Here is a 26,877-nt window from a genome sequence, read left to right as displayed (position 1 = left end):
GTCTTTTACAGAGTCTTTTGTTCTTGTCTATGCAGTTGAGACTGTCCTCTGAAGAGGCTAGAAGCCCATTCCCACAGCTGGGACAAGTCTTGCTGAAAAACTTCCTTCAATTGCCTTTGAGTGTGCTGGAGCTCTACCCCAAAGCCTTCTCCAATGATTCTAGAAAATTCCAGAGCAATTCTAGAAAGAGAGAAACTCCCTTTCCTTTCCTAGACTCTTCACATTTTTTTCCTTCTATCCATACAGTTCACTGATTATCACCCACCGTTATCAGCACTTCACCACTGGCTCCCCCATCCCATTTCGTTTTGACTCTATGAAAGCAAACACACAAGCTCAAGCACCACATGCACGGTTGTGAGTCCTGGTGCTTCCATGTAACAGCTGAGTTTACCCTGAGCTACGAATTTATTCACCGTGATCCCACTGCTCCTTTTCTTGTCTTCCCTCCCTTGCTTGTCCCCTTTTCTATATTTATCTTTTTCCACCCCAGCGAACTTTCTCTGTATTTTTTTTTCCAAATGACATAAACAGTAAAGATTGAGGAGATTCTCTACCCAGAGGGAAAAGAATACCTAACTTTCTACGAGGAACCTAGTAATTTTTAAAGGCCTACGGAATTATAAATGTATCATTCATCTCAGAATCTCAGATATTAAATTGCAGAGGTGAGACTGTTTAGAAGAAATAAAATTAATAAAGGAGGCAAAATGTCATTTATGGATTTGTATAATTCATATATAAACATCGTGTATTTGGCATTTAGATTTAGTATTTATAGGACGTTCCCTTGTGGCTCAGCAGGTTAAGATCTGGCATTGGCATAGCTGCGGTGCAGGTCACAACTGTGGCACGAGTTCCATTCCTAGCCTGGGAAATTCCATATGCTGCAGGTGCAGCCAGAAAAATTTTACTATTCATAAAATGTCTGTTAACAATTAGAATAGGGAAAGCAGTGTTCATCAAATAGCTCCAATGAGATAAAATAGCATCAATAATGACAGTTCATAAACACAAATATACATTCAATGTCTATACACCTAATCAAGTCCCATTTACGTGAAAACATAACTTTAGATGTTGACAGTATATACAATACCAGTGTGCTTGTGCGTAACTCATAGACCCTTTTGTCATCAGTTCGCTCACCCCTAAAAGGGAGAATAGGAAGAGAAATGGCTCCCAGAATTCAATGTTAGACCCCAACTCAGCAGGAGTTACTGACTAGTAGGTCCCCAAATATTCACGGATAACATACACCTAGGCCATTATTTGTCTTCCTGATACTGATGTTTTATCCATATTTGTGATTCAATATTAACTTTTACCTGGACACAGAGCAAACCAAACAAAAACTAACATACCAAATTCAGTCTGAAGTTAAAGCAGATCACTCAAAAGCATAAATCCAGTTATACTTAGCATAAGTTAAATTACCTGTTTGTGAGATCCTGTTGTAGCTCAGTGGTTAATGAACCCAACTAGTATCCACGAGGATGCTGGTTCGATCCCTGGCCTTGCTTAGTGGGTTAAGGATCCGGCGTTGCCGTGAGCTGTGGTTTAGGTCGCAGACGAGGCTCAGATCTGGCATTGCTGAGGCATGGGCTGGCAGCTACAGATCCAATTCAACCCCTAACCCAGCAACTTCCATTTGCCGCAAGTGCGTCCTTAAAAAGACAAAAGACAAAAATAAATAAATAAATAACTTTTTTTTTTTTAAAGCATGATATTGGAGCATCATGATTTCACCTAATTGTTCTGTCTTCCATAACTTGGGAATATGTAATGTATTTATCTTATCAATAATTACTGGAATTATTGATATATATTGAAAATACTTAATACAGAGGTTCTCATCAAGTAGAAAGTTTTCTTCCGATATCTGAGAACCAAAAATATCAAACAGAAATCTGCAACTCTGTGTTAACGTTTCCAGTGTAAGGCTATATTTGCAGGGAATTAGTTTTACCTGATTTCACACAGTACCCAGCATGTATTACACTGGAGAAATGGTGCCCGATAAACACTTTGGCTAGAGTTCCAGCGTTTTGTTTTCTGCTGGCAGTGGATAATTATCCATTGAGGACAAGCCAGGTACAGAGTGCTGGAGACAGACCTGGGCGGGTAGCAGAGAGCTTATGTTACTGACTAGGAAGGAGACAGCATCACGCACAGGCAAGACAGGACCACCAACAATAAGGTCAAGTGATAAGACAGAGCCCACAAACAAGATCCCAAACAAAATAATCACTCAGTGTCATAAGTGCCATAAGGAAACAAAGATCTAGATTAGAGCAGGGAGGGGAATAACAGCAACTCCTTGCAAGATAACTCCAGTGCCTGAAGAATCCTTATAACAACATGAGGCAGATACCATGCCATTAAACACAAAGTAACTGAAGCTAAGAAGATTGGAAGAACTGACCTAAGTCAATGTAGATATAAATAAGGCATCGAACAAAGACTTAAGTCTGGATGGGTTGATCGATTCCCTTTCGTCATCTACCACATGAACCTGGTAGAGACATAGGCTACAGGTGTTCCAGAATGTTCATTTCCCCTTTATACACATGGTCTACCCTTAGATTAAGGAAAAGAGTAAACTTCTGAGGACAGAAGGGCTTAAAAAAAGCCCTATAAGCACATGTTTACTTATTTAAAGATATGTCCTCCTCTCCCCAAATATTCCTTTTAGAAGGGAAAAGATGCTTACCTTAAAAAAAAAAAAAAATTTGTTTTTTTTCCCCAAACTTCCATTCCACCAGTAAATAATATGTTACGGTAAATAACATTAATTATTTTTTATTGTTTAAAGGTTTAATATGTTTAAATCTAATTAATAGTCATAATAGTATAACACACATTTACGATCAATGAATCCCCCTTAAATTAAGTGAGAAGGCTTGACTTGAATGTTTACTGAGAGACAAAGTTATGATGGTGGATACATGTCATTAAAATTTAGTCCAAACTCAGAGAACATACAACACCAAGGACGAATCCTAATGTCACCTCTGGACTTTGATGGTTATGACATGTCGATGTAGGTTTATGGACTGGAACAAACGCAGCAGTCTGGCAGGGGTGCTGATATCGGGGAAGGCTATGCACGTGTGCAGGCAAGGGGTCTATGTGAAATCCCTGCCTTCTGCTCCATTTTGCTATGCACCTAAAACTGCTCTAAAATATATTAAGAGAGTCAGACAGACAGAGCCACAGGCTCTCAACCCCACTCCTTTGTGGCACAGGTTAAGGATTCAGTGTGGTCACTGCAGCAGCTTGAATCACTGCTGTGACACCGGTTGGATCCCTGGCCCAGGAACTTCAACATGCAGCCAAAAACAAAGGAACAAACCAATCAACCCCATCTATTGCTGATATGGATGTATATTAAACTTCTCCCTCTCCTTGCTTTCATCTTTTTCCTTTTTTTTTTTTTTTTTTTTTTTTTTTAGGGCCACGGCATATGGAGGTTTCCAGGCTAGAGGTCAAATCAGAGCTGCAGCCACCGGCCTGCACCACAGCCACAGCAACGCAGGATCCGAGCCACGTCTGTGACCTACACCACAGCTCATGGCAACGGCCAGATCCTTAACCCACTGAGCAAGACCAGGGATCAAACCCGAGTCCTCATAGATACAAGTCGGGTTCATTAACCACTGAGCCCCGACGGGAACTATGAATTCACTGTCGATGACAGTAATTGTCAAAACTAGGAACGGTGAACGCCTTCCACTCTAGGGCGTGGCCTAAGACGGCTCCTTACTGGGATTCTACTCCTTTCTCTATGGAGAAAACACACAGAATGGGAGGGAATGAGGTGTTTTCTCTGAGATAACCACTTTCCCTCAAACTGCAGCGCACCTCATATTTTGAGGGGAGATCACAGCACGGGTCAACACTTCTGTTAGGAGTTTTTAAGTCTGAGTCTCAGAAAATCCCAACTTTGCCCACGGGCTCCATGTACTAATTTCGCAAAACTGTCCCAAATCCCTCAGCTCCTGGTCAGTCAGGGGGTCTGGAGCCTCAGTTTTGTTTTGGTGAATGGACCCACAGGTCTGAATCCTACCTACTGCAGCCAAAGGGATTGGAGGAGGGGAGTCTATGACATCAGTGGTCCCTGCGGTTCCACAGGCACAGGGACCACTGTGGACTCTGGTCCCGGAACAGAGGAAAGCTTCCAAATAGTGCTCATTTCCAACAACTACAACTTAAGGTGTGGCACTTCCTTCAAGAAGTCAAAGAGAAGGGACCAAGCTGGAAGCAACAGATGAAGTTTTTCTATTGACTGAAACACTTCTGGCAAGTTAAAAGCATGGAATGTAGAAAGAAGGGTTAGTCACACTGGCCATGTGACCTGTTACTTCTCTGTGCCTCAGTCTCCTCATCTGTGCAATGGGAATAACAATACCTTCCCTCATCAAGTCACTAAATCTTAAAATGTCCAACTTTGTAAAGCTTGGAGCACTGCCTGCTTGGCACCTAAGTTCACGTTCAACAGACAGATTTTATTTATTTATTTATTTATTTATTTATTTATTTTTGCTTTTTAGGGCCGCATCCACAGCATATGGAGAGTCCCAGGCTAGGAGTCTAATCGGAGCTTCAGCTGGAAGCCTACACCACAGCCATGCGAGATCTGAGCCGCGTCTGCAACCTACACTACAGCTCACAGCAACCTGATCCTTAACCTGCTGAGTGAGGCGAGGCCAGGAATCAAACCTGCAACCTCATGGTTCCTGGTCAGATTCGTTTCTGCTGTGCCACAATGCAAACTCCTAAAAGGTTTTATTTTATAATAACATCATTTTAAAAGGTTACAAAAGGCTGTGAAATGCCATTTAAAAAATAGATCTTTGTCTAGCTTTGCCTTCCCTGTAAGGATGGTTTTAGGTTATCAACTTAGAATCAAAATCACCACAATCTAGGCCTTCTATTTAGAAGAATCTTTGACACTGCATCTCTATGAACAATTCCAAAGGCAGGACTACAGATTGAAAAACAAGCAAATATCACCATACTCTTGGGTGACTTTTCCAATGATACCACCACTACCACCACCACCCAGTGGTTACCAGTTAAGAGGGCTTTGAAGAGGTACAGAGTCACAGATAGGGGAGGGGAAATGCAGACAAGAGAGATTTTGCTCCACTAAGTAAAGCTTCTGTTTTCGACCCTTAGAGGACATTAGCTGATGCAAACATGCCACACATGCACATCTAAATTCCTAACTGGATCCGAACCAGGATCAGCCTTACTTTGCAAGGTCCCAGAAGGAAGGAAATGGGAGTTGTAATTAAGACCGACTACCTGGTCTAAACTCATCCATCATGACAGGGACACAGAGGCCTAGGCTTCAGAGTGAGTGTGGGACCAAATTTTATTCAGACAATTTGGCAACTTCAAAAATGGCTTCCAAAAAAACCCGAAAGTGAGTGAGGGGACTTTGCACATATGCCCTACTTTGAAAAGAGTGTGAAATCATCAATCGAGTGCTGACTGATTATTCGGGTAAGAATAAAGGGTCCTATGGCTTTATCCCCGCTACTCCTTTATACATTCTGTTGGCACAAGCCAGCTAAGTTGGCTTCTTCCCCTGATGAAATGAGCAAGCACTAAACCAAACCTCCTTTTCCAGGTATTATCAGAGAGCTGGTCAGTCTTCATCTCAGTGGAAAGGTCATTAAAATTTAATAAGGATAACCAATAAAAGTTAAATAGAAATTAAGTGGAGTGGTTAATAATTTACACTCAAAAAAGAAGTTTTCACACATTCTTTGAAAAAATCACCGTCATATCAATATCTAAATATATTGATAATTTGTCACATTAGGAGAGCCAGGCAAGCATTTTTTACTCCTAGCTTTCATGGATTCCATAGAAACTCATGACCACAGAGTCTCAAATGGGCAAGAGAAAATATTAAAGATTTCTGCACACTGTTCTGAAGCTTGACACTTAACTACATGTTTCATCATGGCTTTTTTTTTTTTTTTTTTTGTCTTTTTGCCTTTTCTAGGGCCGCTCCCGCAGCATACGGAGGTTCCTAGGCTAGGGGTCGAATGGGAGCTGTAGCCGCCGGCATACGCCACAGCCACAGCAAAGCAGGATACTTAACCCACTAAGCAAGGCCAGGGATGGAACCCACAATCTCATGGTTCCTAGCTGGATTCGTTAACCACTGAACCACGACGGGAACTCCCAACACTTAACTACATGTTTCATCAAATAAACATCAAATTACTCCCAAGATAAACACTGGTAGGTGTTAGTTGGAAGGGAGAGAAAAGATGCCCAAGCTTCTTCAGTCACTTTGAAGTTCTATTCTGCTTTCAATAAAAACTGAGATCGCCAGCTAGGTAAACTGAGTTAGTTGAGAATAGTGATCACTTTCCCTGTATTAAGACTAAGATGTCCCATAGAACCAAATGGATCTGAAATGACTTTAAGGAGAAGGGAAGTCCAGAGCTGTTCTGAAAAGAGAAAGCAATTGAAATAAAGAAGATGAGGAGAAAAAAAAAAACAGAAAGGCAGCTAGACAACAGAATAGCTGTAATTTCACAAAAATATTTCACAAACCCAATGAAGTGTTAGTAGAATGTGGAACTGCTCAGATCCATCCAAGAGAACGTGACTGAGAACTGGCAAAAGAGGAGAGACGCCCCCAGATTAGCATTTGGATAATTAATAACAGCCTCTTCACAGACGTTACAGTGCACTGGTTTGGTGACACCGCAAGTACACTGATTTTAGAAAGCGACATCAAGGAACACCTAGGAAGAGCCGGGTTTTGCAAACCTCATTTAAATGCATCACTTTCAGAGGTCTACACTCGTCACGCCTGCAAGTTCAACCCCACATTTAGGCAGTTTTCCTTCTTCAAAATGAAAATTATCCAAGTCATTCAGGTTAAAAACAGATCTTCAGTCTGTGTTTTAATCCAGAAGAGAATTCCAGAGGAACTCAAGGAGGGTTCTTTGCTTTCCTATCAGATAGCCTTATCTGTCTTCCTTACGACATCTCCAGCAAGAATTCTTGGTTGTTTACTGCAAGGTGGGCTGGAACATTCCTTTAACAAGCTTGCAAAGGTATACAGAACAATTCTAGCTCTTGAAAACTTCAGAGGAATTACACAGTAGCTTGTGAAGATTTATTTACATCAAGACTGCCTAATAAGAGTTTTCGCCTGAAGATGGATCCAATCAGAACTGTGCATTACATCAAAACATGTAACCTACTCAACTTTCACATATTAGAGGCTATGAAGACTTAGCCAAACATATATAAATATATATAATAAAAATTTTAAATGTAAAAAGTAATCATTTTTTCTCTTCTTCCCGCAGAGAGAATAATCTCAAAGATGAATACATGGATTTACACTGAGCAATTATTCTGGGCCAACTACTGCCTTAAGTTCTAGGAGAACAACAGTCAAGCAGACAGGGTTCCTAGGTCCAAGGAGTTTCCCTGTGAGGCTGAGAAATAATCCTTTGTCAAGCAGCCAGTACAGATGGCAGGTTGCACAAATCAGACCAGAAGGTGTAAGAACAAGAGATTGGCTAAAATAAAAAAAGTCACATTCATGAGTTTCTGTAAGCTATTTGCAATTCAGGAGTCAAGAAAAATCAGCACTTCAGGGCAAAAAGGACTAGACACTGAAAGAATTATCATTCCTATGACAAAACATTAATGGAAAAACAGTCTGCTATATGGAGTCCCCCGGGGCAGTGTTAAGGATCCAGCATGGTTACTGCAGTGGCTTGGGGAACTCCTGTGGTGTGGGTTTGATCCATGGCGCAGGAATTTCTGCATATATATCTCGACTTTAGCACTGCTAATTAACCCAATCCAAGAAGAAACTATGGAATTAACATTTTCCACAGCACATTCTATCAAAACAAAATGTTTTCTTTGTATAGAGACACCTCTTAGTCACATGTCAGAGTCATTTCCACGCACCTCTTCTTGAGTTCCTAAAGATTCCATCTCTCTGGAACAAAGAGAATAAAGGTTCGAAGGATCCCGCAAACCACTGTGCACTTTTCTTAGGCTCTCAAAGACAGGAGCACCAGAAATTCTTCCCTGGGTCTCTCAGGTTGAGTAGCCTGTCTTAAAGCAGTTAGGCTAGCAGGAGGGGCTTCAGCTGGGGATATTCCCCAGAGATCCTTTAATGCCTGTGATATCTAAGAGATCTAAGACATTTTCCTACTGTGTTTTAACTATTCTCGAAGGTGATTTCTGCCATTATAATCCCCAAGTACTTTGTTTCTGATGCCAATGTAAGATACGTAAATGACTTTTCTACTAAAGTGATTAAGACCTTTGAATTAAATGAAATCAAGACTGAATTCCACACTCTCAAAAATGATAGTTATACAAAACTCTTTAAGTAACAGCCACTTGAACTTGGAATAGCCCACACGGCTTAGTTAAGTGAAAGAGATAGAACTTCTGAGAGCAGAAGAGAGGAAGGACAGAGGTAATGATTGATCGTGTTGTTAATTCAATGATTCTCTTCTACCAGTCTTTCCTGTGTATCCAGAGACCAGCATTTGTGTCGCTGTAATTACGGGTGTACTTGTTTGCCTTCACTAACTGCAAGCTCCTTTAAAAACAAGGTAACAGGTCTTTGTCTTTTCCAGCTCATTCAGTAAACAAACATCCACTTTACAAGATTTTAATGTGGTTTGTATTTTCCCACGTTGTATTTAACAGAGTAGAAAACTCCTACATGAGTGGCTCATTTGAACTCTGAACTGCTTTTAGAAAGCATAGTCATAGAAATATGCTTAGGGAAACCACAGATTTTTTTGAAAATTTTTAAAATTTGTTTTGCATTTTTTAAAAGAAGACTACTGATCTTTAAAGAATGAATTCATGACCAAAAAATACTTCTAACTTCCCCTTACAGAAAATAACTTATGTCTTCAAATGTCATTGGTGTACATCATGTGCGTTGAACCCAATAATGCATTTATAGAGCAGAGAAAGGACAATCTTCACACAATTAAAGGAGAATGAAAAACATACCCACAAGAGCTGAAGACGGAGGTCCACACAGAATGCTTCCTGGGCTTGGGAGATGGTGGAATCTAAAACACGAAGCCAACTTCCCTGGTAGCCTAATGGGTAAGGATCCAGCGTTTGTCACTGTTGTGGCTCAGGTTCCATCCCAGCCCGGGGACTGCCCTTTGGGGACTACCCTTCCATATGCCATGGGTGTGGCCAAAAAAATCCCCTAAACCAATCATACCTTGGGCTTCCTCACTGTAGCCACAGCAATTTTCTGTGTATATTCCTCAATTTCAACTTAAATGACACCTTTACCCTAGCAAGTCATATGAGAAGATTTTTTTTTTTTTAAATGAAGGAAAATACCTAGTCAGCTGCTTAGAAATACACATCCAAAGGTATATATCAGCCATTCAATTACTTATTTGTCATAAACTCAGGCACCAAGGCCATGTCATTGCAGCTAATCACATTTTCCAAGTATGCAATCTACAACTTCAAGGCTTCTGAAACAAAACACAAGTTTGGTGAAAAATAGCCCTTGGTCTGGTGAGATAGGGACCATCCATAGTGCATAACATTAAAAAATTAACTGCAAAGAGCTATCACTGCCCTTTTTATTCTATAACCCAATTTATTTATTTACTTTTTTGGCCCCAGTGGAAACTCCGAGGCCAGGGATCGAACCTGTGTTACAGTGGTGACCCAAGCCACTGCAGTGACAAAGCCAGTTCCTTAACCGGCTGCGTCACATGGAACTCCTTCTACTACCCAATTTATTTTTTTTTTATTTTTTGTCTTTTTTTGCCATTTCTTGGGCCACTCTCGCAGCATATGGAGGTTCCCACACTAGGGGTCGAATCAGAGCTGTAGCCACCGGCCTCCGCCAGAGCCACAGCAACGCAGGATCCGAGCCAAGTCTGCAACCTACACCACAGCTCACAGCAATGCTGGATCCCTAACCCACTGAGCAAGGGCAGGGATCGAACCCATAACCTCATGGTTCCTAGTCAGATTCATTAACCACTGTGCCACGACAGGAACTCCCTGCTACCCAATTTAAATTGAAGTGATTTGACCCTATGAAGTAGGTGATTCACAGCTATGCTCTCCCTTCCTCTGATAGCTAGTTCCATTTTAAGACAAAGCATTGATTTAATAATAAAAGGAGCAAGTGTTTATGGTACAAATGATGTAGACGGTATAAAAATGTCTTATAGCCCAACACAGATCACAGACAGAGTAAAGACCTGGCCATCACCTCAACTATAGCTGCACTTAAGATATGTAAAAGAAGCCTATTAAAATAAAAACTGCAAATAAAGTGCCAATAGCTAAAAATGCTTTAGAATGAATAAATTATATTGTCAGACTAGACTTGCTTACTGGAAGCTGGCATTATTATTAACTACACATTACTTTGGACATCAATTTTCTTTCATTGTAAAACGCTATGAACTTTTTTTATTTATTAAGAATTAAATCGTCAAGAGTCAACTTTAAAAAACTAAACACTGTCCTGTGAGAGATCACAAGGTTATCACAAAAATACTTAAATTTTAATAATCTTAGTTCAGGAGTTCCCCCTGTGGCACAACAGGTTAAGGATCAGGTGTTGTCTCTGCAGCAGCTTGGGTTGCTGCTGAGGCTCAGGTTTGATCCCTGGCCCAGCACAGTGGGTTAAGGATCCGTGTTGCCGCAGTTGTGGCTCAGATTCCATCCCTGGCCAAGGACTCAGGGATGAGACAATGAAAGCTGAGTCTTGACCATCAAGGAGTGCTTGTAAACTAGGGGATGAGGAGTGTATTACAAAGTTGTCTTTATGTGTTATCACTGACACGTGATATCTAAAAAAAGGATACAACGGAACTTCTTTGCAGAACAGATACTGACTCACAGACTTTAAAAAAACTTATGGTTTCCAAATGAGACAGGTTGGGGGGGTGGGGGAATGTGCTGGGGGTCTGGGATGGAAATGCTATAAAACTGGGTTGTGATGATCACTTACAACTATAAATGGAAAAAAAAATTCATTGAGTAATTAAAAAAATTAAAAATTGTCTTAATTGTATTCACCCCTTCCCCCAAAGAAAATACTGTGATATTTGCTAAAGGTTCCTGGATATGAAAGCACAGCAAAGGCCAACACTCTGAAATATGCCTTATTTGTATAGCATGATGTCAAATAGCCATAAAACATGCCCTTCTGTGCATTCAGCCCAGACCAGACCATAGGTTTTATGCTAGAAACTCATATCCAAAGATGAAAGAGGCAAAGTCTTGTCAAAGAAGAACTCGCAATTTAGAATAAGTGGTCACAGCATAGAACCAGGGCTAAATTCATCTACACACCATTAGGTTTATAATCCACTACTGTGTCAAGGTTTAAAACCAGATGCTCATATTGGGCCCTAATACTCTTGACTTCACAAAGATGTTACAAAAATTCATTGGTTAAGATGTTCAACATGATTGATCCATATTAGACCCATGGCGTTCAATGACTTTGAAGAATGGGTGAGAAACAGCACCACAATCAGTCCTGGCTTTCACTCATCGTGGTTTATTTCTGAAAAGACCTCACAGTGTAATATTATTTGTTTCCCAAATAATAACACAATTTCATTCTTCTTTGGAGACTCTACCTTAGGAGGAAGCTTGGATGCATGAGCCATTAGTACTAATTATTCTGTAATGTCACAGGGCTTTGGAACAATTACCACTAAGGTTACTGCTTGGAAACAGAATAATTACACTAATTGGAGTTCATCAGCTATTCAATCATCTTCGTAGTAAACTAGCACAACTGATGAGGTGAAATTTAGTGTCCGTAAATGGAAGTTATCTCATCTCAGCTGACAAAGGTGACTTTCAGAAGATGTGTGCCCTCCGTGAATATAATGTACTGTAGGCAGCCTTTGACAATGAACAAATATGGAGTGCTTGGCAAGTCCCAGAACTGCTGTCCAGTATTGTTATGGGTCAATGAAACTGACACATCCCTGCCTTCTGGGTCTTTCCATCTAGAGGAATGGAGACATTAAATAATCACATCAGTTTTGAGAAGTGCAAGGATAAAAACACCAAGTACTCTAAGAGGTATGGGGGCAGGAAAGGCAGCTCTGAGAAAGTGGCATTTAAGCTGAGGAGTATTTGGACAATGGGAAAAAGAATATTTCAGGCAGAAAAATGATGGCAAAGAGCTTGGAGCATTGGGAGAACTGAAAGGCAAGCAGTGTGGGTGAGAATGGAGAGTAGGTTAGAGTGAGAATGAGATTAGTCTGAAGATCATAGCAAAGGGTTCTGATATTGCATTCTAAGTGTAACAGAAAATCATGCTATCAAAGTCTTCAGCACAGGCACGCCATGCTTAGATTTAGAAGAATATTACAGTAGTAATCAGGCAGAGGGGATGGATAAAGACTTCGACTAGGTTCATGGCTTAATGTAGAGAGAAATGGATGGATGTGAGGGGTAATTAGAAAGTAGACCTGATAAAGCTTTTCTAAAGAGCCCAGTGTTCTGGAATGAATGGAAGAAGAGGTTATTGACCAGAACACGTGCACTGAAAGACCTTAGACAACTGGCTTGAAAACAGATGTTGCCTAAGTTAAAAGAGTTAAAATAAAAAAATTCTACAGTAACCTACATTGCAGATTTTATGCAGAAAATAATTCACCAGTGACATTTTTTATGAAAGGTATTAAGCAGTACCAAATTTCAATGAGTTTAGGGCTTGTGGTTCATCTAGCATCATCAAATTGAACTACTGTATTCAATTAGACCATGGACTAATGAGATAATATTTTTATTGCCATAGTTAACATGATGTGACCTGAAGCTTGAAACAGAAAGGCAATGATTGAGTCAAGTGACAGGGCTCTTTCAAAAGGTGTAAACTGCTTTCTGAAAAAGAGGCTCTCAAAGAGTCAAATGAAAACATAACCACATCCACATTTGTTGAGAATGCCCCTCAAAGAATCCCTTCAGTATCACTACTTATTTTATTACTTGGAAAGGCCCCAAAATCCATTAGCCTTGTCTTGTATTGTCATCAAAGCCCTCATGTGACTCCTGACACTAACTTCCCATCCTTAGAATCCCACTGTATAGAAAATTACCAAAACTCCAACCATTCTAACCACCTTTGCTTAAAGCCTGTATCTTCCAATGCCTTCAAGTCTCCATCCAATAAAACCTGCCCCATAGTAAGATACTGTGCGGGTGAATCCTTCCTAATAAGCATGGATGCTAGAATAGGATTTTAAACTGGCCTTGCCATCTGGTCTACCCTTCCATCTAGAGTAGGAGAGGCTCTTTACCAAGGCCACTTACTGGTAGATTTTTAAATGGGCTTTCCCAGAATAAGCCTATTTTAATTTACTCAAGACTGGCTAGTGCTTTACATAACAGGGACTAAATAACTTCTTCTCTCTTTCTTTATTCACTCCTGCCATATTTGGGTATAGAGAAAACCAAAAAGGAAAGCCTTCAAGCAGAGGGAAAGCACGATAAAGTCATGCTAGAAGGAAAAAATAGGTTTCACCACTTATTAATGCCTGCTGATTGGTGGCAACTGCCTAGAACACTGTTAGGAAGGATTCTAAGACCTCATCCACGTACCCACCACGTCCATCATGAGCACAACAGAGGGTACCTGCATATATCCTTTGCCATCCCACTATAAGGGAGCCACAGAAATGGGCTTTGCCTCCCACATAGGCTCTACCTTTTCTAGTGAGGTGCATCTTAAGGAAATTAACTTCTCTGCATCTCATGGTGTCAAAAGAAGACACTACTTAGGCTGGATTCATGAAGATTACACCACAGCTGATCCTACCCTCTCTACACTCTTCCTGAGGGCAGGGAACATCGTAAGGGGCTTCGTTCGAATGTTCTTCACTGTAAACCAGCTTTCCTAATATGAAACGTCATCTGTTAAAAGCTGAGCTGTATCCCTCCAAATTCCTATGTTTTGACATACTCAAATTTCCAGTACTTCAACATGGGACTGTATTTAGAGAGAGAGCCTTTATAAGGTAAATTAAGTTAAAGTGAGGTCATCAAGGTGGTTAATCCAATAGAAGTGGTGACCTTGTATAAAAGGAATTAGGACATAGAGAAGAAGACCCTTCTTTAGGGGAAGACCCTTGAGGACACAGCAAGAAGGTGGCCACCTACAAGCCAGGGAGACAGACCTCAGGGCAAATCAAACCTGTCACCTTGATTTTGAAGTTCCAGCCTCCCAGTCTGGGCTATTCTGTTAGCAGAGCCCTAGTAGACTGCAAGCCAGGAGCAAAGCATCCTTGTCTCTTCCATTCCTATTACTGTGTGAGCATCTCTGCTCTCCTCTCCCTCCCCTTCTTCCTCAGGTTCTAGTCTCCTTTGCTCCCCTGAAAAGGCTAGAAGGAGGGGGCGCTGGGGCTTAGAAAGGAGGTTATTGACTACTGATCCAGAACAATGCCATTTTGCTTCCTGCAACGTATTAAAAATCCTGCCCACACAAGGGGAATCAGACACTCTTAGGAACAGAAAGAAATGACGTACCCCTCGCTCCATCCAGACTTGTGGCTGCAAAAGCACCTAGCTGAAATTTCCCTCAACTACAGCCATTTCCTCCTTTTCAGAAGGATGTTTTACAAAATTTAGTATGAAGTAAGAAATGCTATTGCTCTCAAGTGCCTCTCCCTCTCTCAAGATGAGACTTTTTTTTTGTTTGTTTGTTTGTTTTTTGTTTTTTTAAGGGATGCACCCACGGCATATGGAAGTTCCCAGGTCAGGGGTCAAATTGGAGCTGTAGCTGCCTGCCTACACCACAGCCACCGAAACATGGGAACCTTAACCCATTGAGTGAGGCCAGGGATCGAATCCATAACCTTGTGGTTCCTAGTGGGATTCGTTTCCGCTGCACCACAATGGGAACTCGATGATGGAGCTGTTTTTTAATTAGGCAGGGTGGTAATTAAGTGCATTATCAGAATCAGATTTCAATGAAATTCATCCCCAGCCACGTAAACCTCACACTAACCATGCTGCATATTAGTGACCTAAGGCATTTATTCTAGCAGTTATTTTCTCTACCAGGTAAACTATGCAAACAATGGCTAACGTGTCAGGGCCTGCCGGATTGCCAAGCTGTGTGCTGCTAACATTAGCTGCATTATACGATTCTGTCTCAATACCCTAAAGGGCTTGGGGGCAGGTGTTTGATTTTTAGACATATTTCCCCCAGATCACACCCTCTTCCAATAGGAATCATGCCCAACTTAAAACTGGCTTGAGATGGGGTTTTTTTGTTGTCGTTGTTGTTGTTTTCCACTCCCCTCAGAAACAGCAATAACACTTTTTGTAGTGTTACTTCATTTTGGAATTTACCTTTGATCTGGAATTCTTGGCTAACTTACTGCAGAAACGACAAAGGATCCTCCTTAGGTGGCATGCCTGGCCACGGGGATCAATACCAGAAAGAGTCATGCAAGCAGCAGCTCTTGGTCTGAAAGAAGGCAGGTTAAAGGGGGTCGGCGGGAGCACAAATCCTAATCTGGGGCAAATCCTAACTTGTCAAGTGCTTCCTCCAATCACCACTTCTCCCCCTACCACGGTATTAAGAGGTAACACGGGCATATTCCCATTGCCGAAAATAAGGAGACAGCCAAAGAACGTTACTATTGACAACATCAAAGTTTAAAGCACAAAGTGCAGGAAGCAGGAAAGACTGATTAACAAGGTCGCAGGGGCAGGTGAAGCACGGAGAGGTGAAGTTTGTGGACATTCAAATTCCATTTTTTTGTTGTTTTGTTTGTTTGTTTTCCTTTCAGGGCCACACCTGCAGTACATGGAAGTTACCAGGCTAGGGGTCTAATCAGAGCTGTAGCTGCCAGGCTACACCACAGCCACAATGACAGCACCGTGGGCTACAAGCCACCCCCTCCAGTGACCTGTGCTGCAGCTTGGGTTAACTCTGGATCCTTAACCCACTGAGCAAGGCCAGGGATCAAACCCACATTCTCATGGATACTCATCAGATTTGTCACCTGCTGAGCCACAACAGGAACTCCCATAAATTCTGTTTTTTAAATTTCATTTTTTGTTACATTCTCAGGACTCGTAATAGTAAATTCAACATCATAGCTTAGAAGTATTAATAAAACTCCTTTCCTATTTAAAACTACAACTCTTACCTTAATGAAATCACGTGTTATAATCCCATTGTGTAGTTGCTTCTCTCTGAACCGTAGCCAGTTGAGTTCTCCTAAGATAGTGGCCCCCATACCGACCCACCCAGGAGACTTTGATATAGATGGGAGCAAAGCTAAGCTCTCCAGATGGCGGAAATAAAACCAGTTAGAATAGAAAGGGTGGGGGTAAATGGAGTGAGCTATTGGTTCTACCTCTTACACCAACAGAACTTTCAACGAAACTTTTCATTAGCCAACCACCAGATTGGAGTGGTGGAGGAGAAGAGTGATATTCAGACGTGAGACACATGAAGCACAGAGCTTGGAAACTACCCATCTGTTATCAATAACCTTCTGGAGACACTGCTACGAACACTTGTTACCGTTTGTCTGAAAACCACATGGCTGAAAGTTCTGGAACAAAGTTTCTAAAGTCCAGCTGGGTGAGCCCATGGGAATTCAAAGCTTGAGGTCTCAACAAAAGATCACCAGGGCTACGGAGGAAACCCTAGTGCCACAACAACCTCTGGTCAATAAGGCAAGTATTCACCAAGGTTGGGTGAGCATGAGACGTTCCAAGAGGTATTAGCACCACTAATTGCTAATTGAGATTCTTTATTTCTTCCTTAGGAAAATGAATCCTTCATTTAATCACTTAAGTCTGTAGTGAATACCCAAAGTGTCACATGACCTCACCCTTACCAACCTGATGGAATGAAGAATAAAGGAGAAAGTCATTTGAAATCTCCTCACCTCTAAGTCACTGGTTTCCCTTTCCCCACCTGTCTTAAACATGCCTGAGGCAAATACAGATGCTCTTATCCTGTACTGAAACAGGCCACAGACAGCAAATGTGCCTACAGCCCCTGAAGTTTCCAAGATAAGTTCAGAAGCTTAAAACAGCACTCTGTAAAGTCCCAACAATTCCAAAGAGACCTCTTTTCTCTGCGTCCTTAAGAAATACGGATGTTCTCATAGTTACTAGAGGGTTGCTGCTGTTTTCCCTTTTCATATACTATTTCCCCAATCGGATCCTGTTACTGTTTAACTTGGCTATTGTATTAGTCTGCACGGCAGTGGTGTTTATAACGGCTGGGCTGTCAACGGGGAAATGATGCGGGTCTTTTCAAAATCACTTTGCCAAGCAATCCAAGGAACTTGTAATTTAGGAAGCTCAACCAGGCAAAGCTGTTCTCTAAAGTCCTTCAGAAAACTTAAAGGAGGTTTTTGAGTTTTTTGGTTTTTTTGCTTTTTAGGGCCACACCACGGCATATGGAGGTTCCCAGGCTAGGGGTCAAATCGGAGCTACCGCTGCTGGCCTACGCCACAGCCACAGCAACGTGGGATCTGAGCCACATCGGTGTCCTAAAGGAGGTATTAATTTGCATTTAATTTAGGAATATATCCTTTTTCTGAGCCTGCAAAACTGTAATAATTAAAAGCACTACAAAAACTGCAAAGTCACTTTTCACTGCAGGTTTCTTGTGGGAAAAAACATAACCTCACCTAAAGCTTATTCTCTACTTCTTGAAAATGTCCAAATAGATCAGTTTAAACAGGAAGTTAAAACTGTCTCATCTAAAACTAACCTTATCACAGTTTCTCCAGACACAAATTCACATCAGCAGTTGACATTGCCCAAATCCATTTCAAACGTCTGAATATTAAGCGTTCTGAAGTGTTTTTAACAACTTAAGTTCCATCTTTTAATGACTTCTTTTAAAAACGCACAGCTCTTTTCAATCAGCCCAAGCACTATAAATGATAATTCTAAAGAAAAAAAGAGTAAACCTCATGTTTCATGAAGCTTTCAAACCAGTAAGCCAGATAACTCTAGTGATGGGCATAAAAGCTCGTGTCCATCACCTCTTGCTGGCACTGTGCCTGCTGGATCTTCCAAGAGATTCCAGGGCACCCACCATGCTTGACCACTTGATCTGCCCCCAAGTTGGTCTAAAACAAACTGGCTTTTTTGCAAATTCCCACCCTCCATCTGCAGCCTCTAAACCCTGCACCACTGCTTAGTTTAGGAGAACAAACATATGACACTAAAATGTTTTATGGCCAAAATTATCGTAATGCATGCTGTAAATTCTCTGGCATATGAAGGATACCATATGCCTATAATGTAAGACTATGAAAGAGAAGCAGCAGAGGGCAGGGGGTGGGCGGAGATGTCGCACAGATAAAGCAGGAACCAGTGTTCAGGAGACCATGAGCACATGTGGTGTCTAAAAGGCCAGAAAGGCTTCTCTCTTTCTGAGAGAAGAGACAGGGCAGCAAGGAGAATCAGGATCAGGGTTGGAGTCTCAAAACATGGTAGCAGAGTCAAAATAGTAGGATTTTTTTTTTTCCCCCAGTTTTAGACAGTGAGTAAGAGTCTGACTCAATTAGACAAAAGGGAGGGAGTGGTAGGAGTGAGGCCTTATTGGGAAATAACCGGGGTTTCTACTCAGCCACTAACCAGTTCGTGGGACCTTGAATAAGCCACTAACTCTTCTAAGATCCCTTCGAGTTCCAAAAGAAGTATTTAGTCATCAGCTTTCAGACCTTCTGTTAGAATGACACAAGTATTTACAAAGGACTGAGGTTGTATTTAAAAGGGGTCACTGACCTTTCTGTAAATGAACCCTGCAAAGAGGCAGAATGAAAATGGGGTAACAAACTTAGGACTTGGTTTATTTCTAATCAGGTAACCCTAGCTCGAAGAGAGCCGACTAATATCTCTGATTGGCAATTCAAAAGTAGAATTACAGGGAAGGCATCTGAGTGATTACTTCCACCTGCGGAGTGTAATGAGGAAAGAAATTTATAGAATTTGATTTTATCTGCTCTGTACAGTCCTAAAGAACCACCATCATCCCATCATCATCATAATTTAAGGGTGTCAACTCATGCTCACTATGACAGGAAGCATTTCTAATCTAGTGGTCACTTAATATATTGACAGATTAAACTGTATCTCTTCTATGATAAATGATTTTTTATTGAATAACTTAGTACAACTCTCACTGAATACTGAAGATGTTAATATATTGGAAAGTAATCCACTTTATCCTCAAGTATCCATACTGTAGGAGATAAAATGGCCAAGGCCTATGAGAAATAGAGTATCACTGGCCAGCAGAGTAGGGCTGTCAGCCATGAAATCAAATTCTAGAAATTTCTATTACCTATAGGATCCTGTGTATGTTATTTAATCCTCGAGTTTTCATTTATTCAGATAAAATACATCTTGCAATATGCTTGAGGGGATGAAATTCAGTTAGAGTGTAAGACATACATAATAAATAGTCAAAAAGTATCCAATTTCATCCCTTGACTTCTCCAGACTTAAGGAAAACAAAGGAAGAAAGGAAGGAAGAAACTGAAAAGGAAAAATTTTTTGGCCACGCCTACAACATGCAGAAGTTCCCAGGCCTGGGATCCAAACTGAGCCACAGCAGTGACATTGCCATATCCCTAACCACTAGGCCACCAGGGAACTCCCAGGGAGGAAATTTCTTAAATGATACAATTACCTTATCCAAAACCTCTTTCCTATAGTGAATATCTGACCGATAAATAAAAATATAATTTCCCTCCTGATTCCACAAGATTCAAAACCCTGTTTAAAGAAATTAAAAAGTAATTTAGCCAAAATGAGAATAATTTTATCTTCACTCACAAGCAAAGCCCAGTGTCCAGAAAGCCAAAAACAAATCACTTAGGCAGATCCCTGAATTAAATGCCTGAAAGGTCAAACCATGACTCCAAGATGATCCGTCCCAAATATCTGAAATTCCAAAGAACTCTGGGGGTTTGGGGGTTTTTTTGTTTTTTGTTTGTTTGTTTTGTTTTGTTTTGTTTTAGGAGGCTACAGGGACTGAGGTTGCCAAGGGAATAATTATTTCCAAAGATTCTGTGAACAGGTGACAATACCTTTACATTCCTGAGTAAGAGGAGCTTCTTTCTGTTTTACTCCTGGTGTGGATGGCGGGCATGTGGGAAAGTGCAAACCTATACCTGCTGTATCCTTAGGATTTTAAATGTCTAAATTGGTTTGCATCCATCTTTGCACTAATGAGTATGATACTTCAAATGCTAACAAATACATCCCATGATTCAGGACACAACAAAGCCAGGTTATTTCAGGAATATGAATGAATTACATCTATACCCAAGGTCATGCGGGGGAATCTACATCTCCCACATATCAAAACAGTGAGCCTTTCTCTCAAGGTCTCCAAAGTGCCAAGGGCTTTCACAATATTGTTTTTCATTGAAATACCAATTCAATATGGAGGCTGGGGTTGTATAAATCTACCCACTTTGGATTTCCAAGAAACTAGTACTAGTGTCCTGGCCACATAATCAAGGTATTGTAGCTACACCTGGAGGATTTTTCTAAACCACAGACTTCTGTGTTCTACCAACTCCTGTCCAAGGTACCACCACCAGCCTGTCTTGCAATAATGACCTTTGAAATAAGCATCTAAACAGCTATAGAGTATGAAGTAAAGAAAGCTGGTCCTCTCACCACTTTATAGTGAATGTGCATCACAAAAAGGCACAGAATATGTGGTGTGAGGCATCATCCTAAAGTGTTCAACTATTTTACTTAATCCTTACAATAACTAAATTGTAAACCCCATTTTATAGAAGAGCATTGAAGCACAGAGAAGCTAACCAATTTGCTAAAGGTCACACAGCTTGTAAACGGCCAAGACCAAGATTCTTAATCCAGTGAAGCTGGCTCACACCTAGCCTTCCACAACAGGCTTTCTAAATATACTTCCTTTCAGTGGTTGAAACCTATAGTTCAATCAACAAATCGATGAAGTCCAGTCCTCTCTCTCCCATCCAAAATGAATAAGGAAATAACAAATCAATTCAAAAACAAGTTCATAAAGCGCTTGAGTGATAAGGAGGAAATACTGTGTAAATGCTTTGCCTTCCCCACTGAACACCATTTTCTTACATTACCTTGAAATGTTTCCTTATGACCTGGGTCCCTGTTATGCCTACATATGGCTTCCATTTCTAAATCTCTAAAGCTTTAGGAATTTATTCCTAGACTTCAAGGCAGGCTCAATCACAACTCCCTTCCCTGATGGCCTTGACTAGTCAAAAGAATCGCTGCTTTCCCTGTTTCATTCAAAAAAAAAAAAAAAAAAAAAAAAAAAAACTACTGCCTTTGGAAAGCTTGATTTTTGTAAGTTATTTACATCCTTAGGATGCAGAAGAAGGAAAATATGCTATGAGATTGTCTAACATCCCATCATCCCATTTCTGAGTTGCAGAGGGAAGAATGTTGTTTAATCACATTGCTTTTTAGGCTTGTATCTTTTCAAAGTTACAATTTAACTATACCATAGTGAGAATTAGATTATCTCTATGATTATCTTTTACTTTTGATAGGGTTCGCTGGACATTTTTTCTCATGTGACACTTACCTAGATAACTGTCTTAATAGCAGTGGAGGAAATGGCATTTAACAGAAATCTTCCTTTGGCAGGCTGGGAGCTTCTGTGGTTAAGACAACGACTATATTTTCTCCAAAGAACTTAAATGCCATCTCTTGAGTTACATAAGCAGCCGTGGGAAATGCAGTGAGGGTGGCCATTCTGGCTTCATTCAATCTACATTGGAAGCCAATTCCCATAAATGTCGCACAGAATCTCAAATCTGTATCTACATAAGGTTTGAAATATTTGTTACTTCTGACCGAATACACCGAAACCCTGCGGTCTTGATTAATCAGCATGGAACAAAAATACAGCTCAACATACAGAAATTAGTTACCAATGTCAATCACACTGTGTTGAAAATGCAGACTGCAAATCAAAGAGCATCTAAGAGCCAGCCACTCTACTTAGGCATTATGCAGACATATATTTGTGGTCCTTCTTATAGCCTAAAATTAGGAACTATTACTCTGATTTTACAATTGAATTGAGAGTTTTGAAGGAATTTGCCCAAAAGTAGCCTAGCCAACGCCTAGAGACTTTTCAAACTGACTCTCTTTTCCAGTACACCCTAGGAGTATTTTCTCTTAAAAAAACAAACAAAAAAACTCTAGCTAGTCACAACCTCAGTTATTTCCTCATATTAATCCATCATAATTAAGCTGAAGAGGAAAGTTCGCATTGGATTGCACTATCCAATGTCTTAAGTCAGAATAAATGGGAAGAATTCAGTGAGATGAGAAAACCTGATAAAATGAGATTCCACACCCATTTCTCTTGAGTATTTCAAGTCATACATAATCAGCCATTACCTTGTTTCCAGTTTACGGCTAAAACAATCAGTAAGAAGATGTTAATCTTTTGATAAAGAGGGTGTAAAATGAGTGGGGAAAAGTTAACAATTTACGCAAATCAGAGCATTTCTTTCAACAGAATAAGACATTCAAGGCAATTTAACCAACAATAGTTAGGCCTTTTCTGGCTATTTCTCAAAGCAAAATTTTACAAGCAACCATAAAAATAAGGCAGAGCAACTTTATAAATCTTTTATTTAGTAAGCTTTATTTATTACATCTTTTCAAGTTTAGTAGTGCTTCATGTGAATGTTTAAGCCTGTAAAATGAACATGTTAATTTATAATGCTTTATGCAATCTATTCTTTTCAGGGGTATAGCAGTAAAAATTGAAAATGAGCATCTTAGTGGACAAGCTGGGCTCTCTCTTCTATATACATACTGAGAAAAACAGAAAATTCATTGTTTTTCCTAAGACCACTATGAAGCACTCACTATAAAAAAAAAAATCTACACCAACTAGTTTCATATCATTAATACAATTTTTATAGCATGAGTATATATATATATATATATAGATAGATAGATATAGATATAGATATAGATATATAAATTATGTGTGTGTATACACATAGCAATTTCATTGCTTTCAAAATGGTTTGGGATTTTGTAGTTTTCTATAAAACTACAGTGACTATTACAGACATCCATTTTACAGTCACCAAATTGCCTCTAAACCTTAGTTTTTCATTCGCCACTTTATCTTGACCATGGAGTGAAAATGGCTTGAAGTTGTTCTTAAGGTGAAATTTTTTTTAAAAAAGACAGAAATTAAAGAGACTGAATACATCACATCTTAGACAATTATGTGGTTTATTCTAGTAAATCTAGGAAGACTATAAAGACTCCAAAGATAGGGAACCAAAGCCTATAAGACTCTTCCATTCCAGTTAGATGTTCCAATCAGGGTGGTCTGGGGAAAGGAAAGGTCCCCTTCTGCCCACACAATGAAAGCAAGAGCACTAGTTAAGGAAAGAATCACCAATGATGCTCCTGGTAGTATAGTCACTGTTGGCGCACATTAGCAAAAGGCCCAACTCATTTTCTCTACCTGCTAAAGCTTGCCCAAAAGCTAGCTGGATAAAAGGATAAGGTAACTGATCATTTATAATCCAATGTGAAAATTATCTTGCTCAATAACTGAAGACTCACTGAATTGGAGGCACATCGATATATACTTGCTATTGTATGTGGTCTCTATTACCACTGTTCCTCAAAAACACAACCTAAAGGAAAGGGGAGGGGACACCTACATCTAGCCCTCTAAACCATTAAAAAAAAAAAAAAAAAAAAAAACCCACTCAATACTATGGAGAGTGTAACCAAAGTCTTTATCCTACCAAGTAAAGACTCTGATATATTAAACTAGATCGATATATCAAATTTTTCATTAAAAAGAACAAAAGGATGATTTCCATTTTCCTGACACGTGTTGTCTTACCAGAGTGTACTGAGAATACCTAAAGCATAAAATTCTTTCAAGCATAACGTACCATTGCGAAAATATAGCATTTAGATCCTTTTTATGTTTCCTTTTGGTTAGTAAAAATTAAGAACTTAACCATTTTCACCCCAGTAGCCCCAGCTGTCAGTGGATTTCCATCTCCATGGAGTTTGTCTTTGGGATTCCGAATGAAACAATGAGGTTAGGAATCAAGAGAAAAGACAGGGTTGAGATCTTGACAAGGTAACCATTTTCTCAGCTCTAGGTTTTGTAAGCCATCTTGTTCATATAAACGCCAAAATGTCTTAATTTTTTCCAAGTAGTGGCACTAGGGGCCAATACCAACTGCCGGCTTGGAGACCGATGTCCTGCATTCAAATGGCCAGCAGCAAAAATCTGTCAGACAAATGGTTAATTGATGCAAATTAAGAGCCACCATCACCGCAGTGCAATATGTTACAGGAAAAAGAACAATGAACAGTACCAGAAAGGAACAGAGCAGGGTTAGGTTACAAAAATATGTAATCCACAGTTTGCCCTCATCATCAAGGCTAATCTTATTTTTTCATCAATTGAAATCACTAAGAAAGCAAAAGATGAGATAGCCCGGAAAAGGAGAAATACACACAACACGGGGCGGGGCGGGGTGGGGACTGTCATTTGGTCCAAGGGTTTCAAGAAACCTTTGGGGCAAACGCCTTTGTTCCAGGGCTTGGGAAGGGAGTGGGTGGGTGGGTGATGGAGGGATCAGATGGGGCTGCCGGGGCCCTCCACACCCTGCTCTCCAGCGCATGCGCGAGGCCAAGACAAAGGAATAGGTAATTACAGCACCGATTCATTCATTTTGCCCGCAGTACTGAGGATCTATTAGCCTCGGTTGTAATCCCCGGGAGGTTGATCCACACCCTTAAAGCCGGAAGACCACCTCGATGCCAGTGTTTGATTTTAACCCTCCACGGACGTGCTAGTGGCCTCACGGCAGACTGAGGTGTGGTGTCCATCCTGTTCGAGGTACTAAAAATGCACCCGTATGCGCTATGCTAATTTCAGCAGGGTGAAAATTTCAGCAAAGACTGTTCACAGAGTTCGTTTCAAGACGGAAATGTCTCTAGGGAAGCAGATAAGGAGCCTGGCCAAGTGTTCGATGAATATTCATGAAAAGAATGCGGTTTATAGCCACGCATTGTGTGCGCTTGGATCCAGGGATTCTGCAATTTTTATTCTTGGAGGAGAGGGGACGATTGGGCGAGAGGGGGGAGCTGGGGACGGGGGTCGGGTTTCAGTGTTAGCGCTTTAGGCAAAACCTGCTAAACCCCAAACCTTCTCTCACAGCAGGGCTGGGCGGTTAGAGGCCGCGCGCTGTCAGGTTCAAGCTCACACCCTCCCAGCCGGGACCGCGAGAGGAGGCGCCCAGCGCATTCTCTGAACCGAATACTCGAAAAAATTAAATGCTCAGATGTGGCCCACAGGTTAATGGCAAGGCAATTCAACCACGTCCGAGGCTGGGGCTTTAGTCTGCTCAGATGTGCTTCTGGAAGCGTGTTGTCCTGTGAACCTCGCATTCCTTGGCCACCCCAAGCCAAGATTCAGGAGTTCCATGGGTCAAGGAAGCCCATTTGCTAAGCCAAAAAACCACCTCTTTGCTTCCGATCACACCAGATTCCCCGTATTCTTTTCTCCCCCTTACTCCCGCCACACCCCACCCCCACCCTCCATCTTTTGCTGCTGCGCCCCTCGCACCAAGCGCTTTCTTCCCGGCCGTGAACTGTACCGATGAGGATACTCTCTCTCCAGCTTCACAAAACGTCTCTTCGGGACTCGAGGCTTAGTTTAAAGGGTTTCACATTCGGCAATTTCCTCCTTAACTAGCTGCTTCCCTCCCACTACCCATCCCCACCCCCAGCTCCATTTATCAGGCTCACCAACTCCCCATCCCCCCCCCCGCCCTGCGAGTGGCTGAAGCCACCCACCTCGGGGCCCCCATCACCCCACATCCCCGAAGTGCGACGGAGCCTTCAAGAAGGGACCCCACATCCAGCGCGCTCTAATCGGGCCCCGCACCGCTTCCCCCAACCCGGGGCTGCGACGCCGAGAGAGAACAAAGGGCCTCGGGGGTGGGGCGGGTGCAGTAGGGGAACGGAGGCCCCCGGGTGGCCGTCACCCCGGGTCCGCGGTGGCAGCGGGGCCACCGGGGCGCGCCTCCTTACCGGGTCTGGGTGCCTGTGCCGCCCCTGGGTGAACGCGGTACCGCCAAGGGGCCCGGGTCGCTGGCGTCGTCCAGCCGGGTGCCTGGCTGCTAGCGGAGGCTCTCTCCCCGGCTCGACGGCGGAGCCCGGAGCGAGTAGCGAGTTGGAGCGCTGCCGCCGCCACCGTCGCCGCTGCCGCTACTGCCGCCGCCGCCGCCGCTGCAGCCTCTGCATTTCTCGCGCTCGCGCTCCCCCTCCCCTTCCTGCCCAGCGCCCTCCCCCCGCGCGTCCATCCGCCCAGCCTCCCTCCTCCCGCTCACTCCGCCCACCTCGCTCCCCTCCCTTCCCCTCCATCCCGATGCCCCGCCCGCCTCCCCTCGACTCCGCTCAGTCCTGATGCCCCGCCTGCCTTCCTTCGAATCCCCTGCAGCCCCCTGCGCTCCCTACGTCTCCTTCCCTCCATCACGGGTCCCCCCATCTCCCCTATCCAAACGGCTGGCGCTCCCCTTTCCCCCTCCCCTTCCCTCCATCTCTGTGCCCCTCCTGCCACTCTACGCCACCCCTGAATGCCGATTTCCCACTCCCTCCCCACCCCCGCTCCGCTCCTTTCCAGGTCTTTGCCCCCCACTCCTTTCGCCTCCCCTCCCCTCCCCCGCGGTGCTGGAGATGTCAGTGGGCTCTTTCGCTCTTGCTCTCGCTCTCCCTCTCTCTCTCGCTCGCTCTCTGTATGGAATGGTTGGCTAAGAAGTGCTG

The 26,877-nt window shown here is 42.0% G+C and overlaps 1 protein-coding gene across 2 annotated transcripts in view; it reads right to left on the bottom strand.

Moving 5' to 3' along the window:
* BASP1 (brain abundant membrane attached signal protein 1) overlaps nucleotides 1-26,877 on the bottom strand; it is a 57,010-nt gene that overhangs the window by 29,812 nt on the left and 321 nt on the right. Inside the window, exon 1 of one of the 2 annotated variants that reach the window (XM_003483806.5) lies at nucleotides 26,146-26,361. The exons of the other annotated variant lie outside the window; for it this stretch is intronic. The gene's annotated coding sequence lies outside the window, so the exon portion shown is untranslated. Of the gene's footprint in view, nucleotides 1-26,145; nucleotides 26,362-26,877 lie in introns of those variants that run through there. 2 annotated transcript variants of the gene reach the window in all.

The sequence above is a fragment of the Sus scrofa genome, chromosome 16, assembly GCF_054392235.1.
Source record: "Sus scrofa isolate SSC_HxYL_T2T_F1_AM1 chromosome 16, Sscrofa_HxYL_maternal_Yorkshire_Landrace_v2.0, whole genome shotgun sequence".
NCBI lineage: Eukaryota > Metazoa > Chordata > Mammalia > Artiodactyla > Suidae > Sus > Sus scrofa.
The sequence above is the reverse complement of the archived record's forward strand: the minus strand, read 5'-3'. Positions and strand labels throughout refer to the sequence as shown.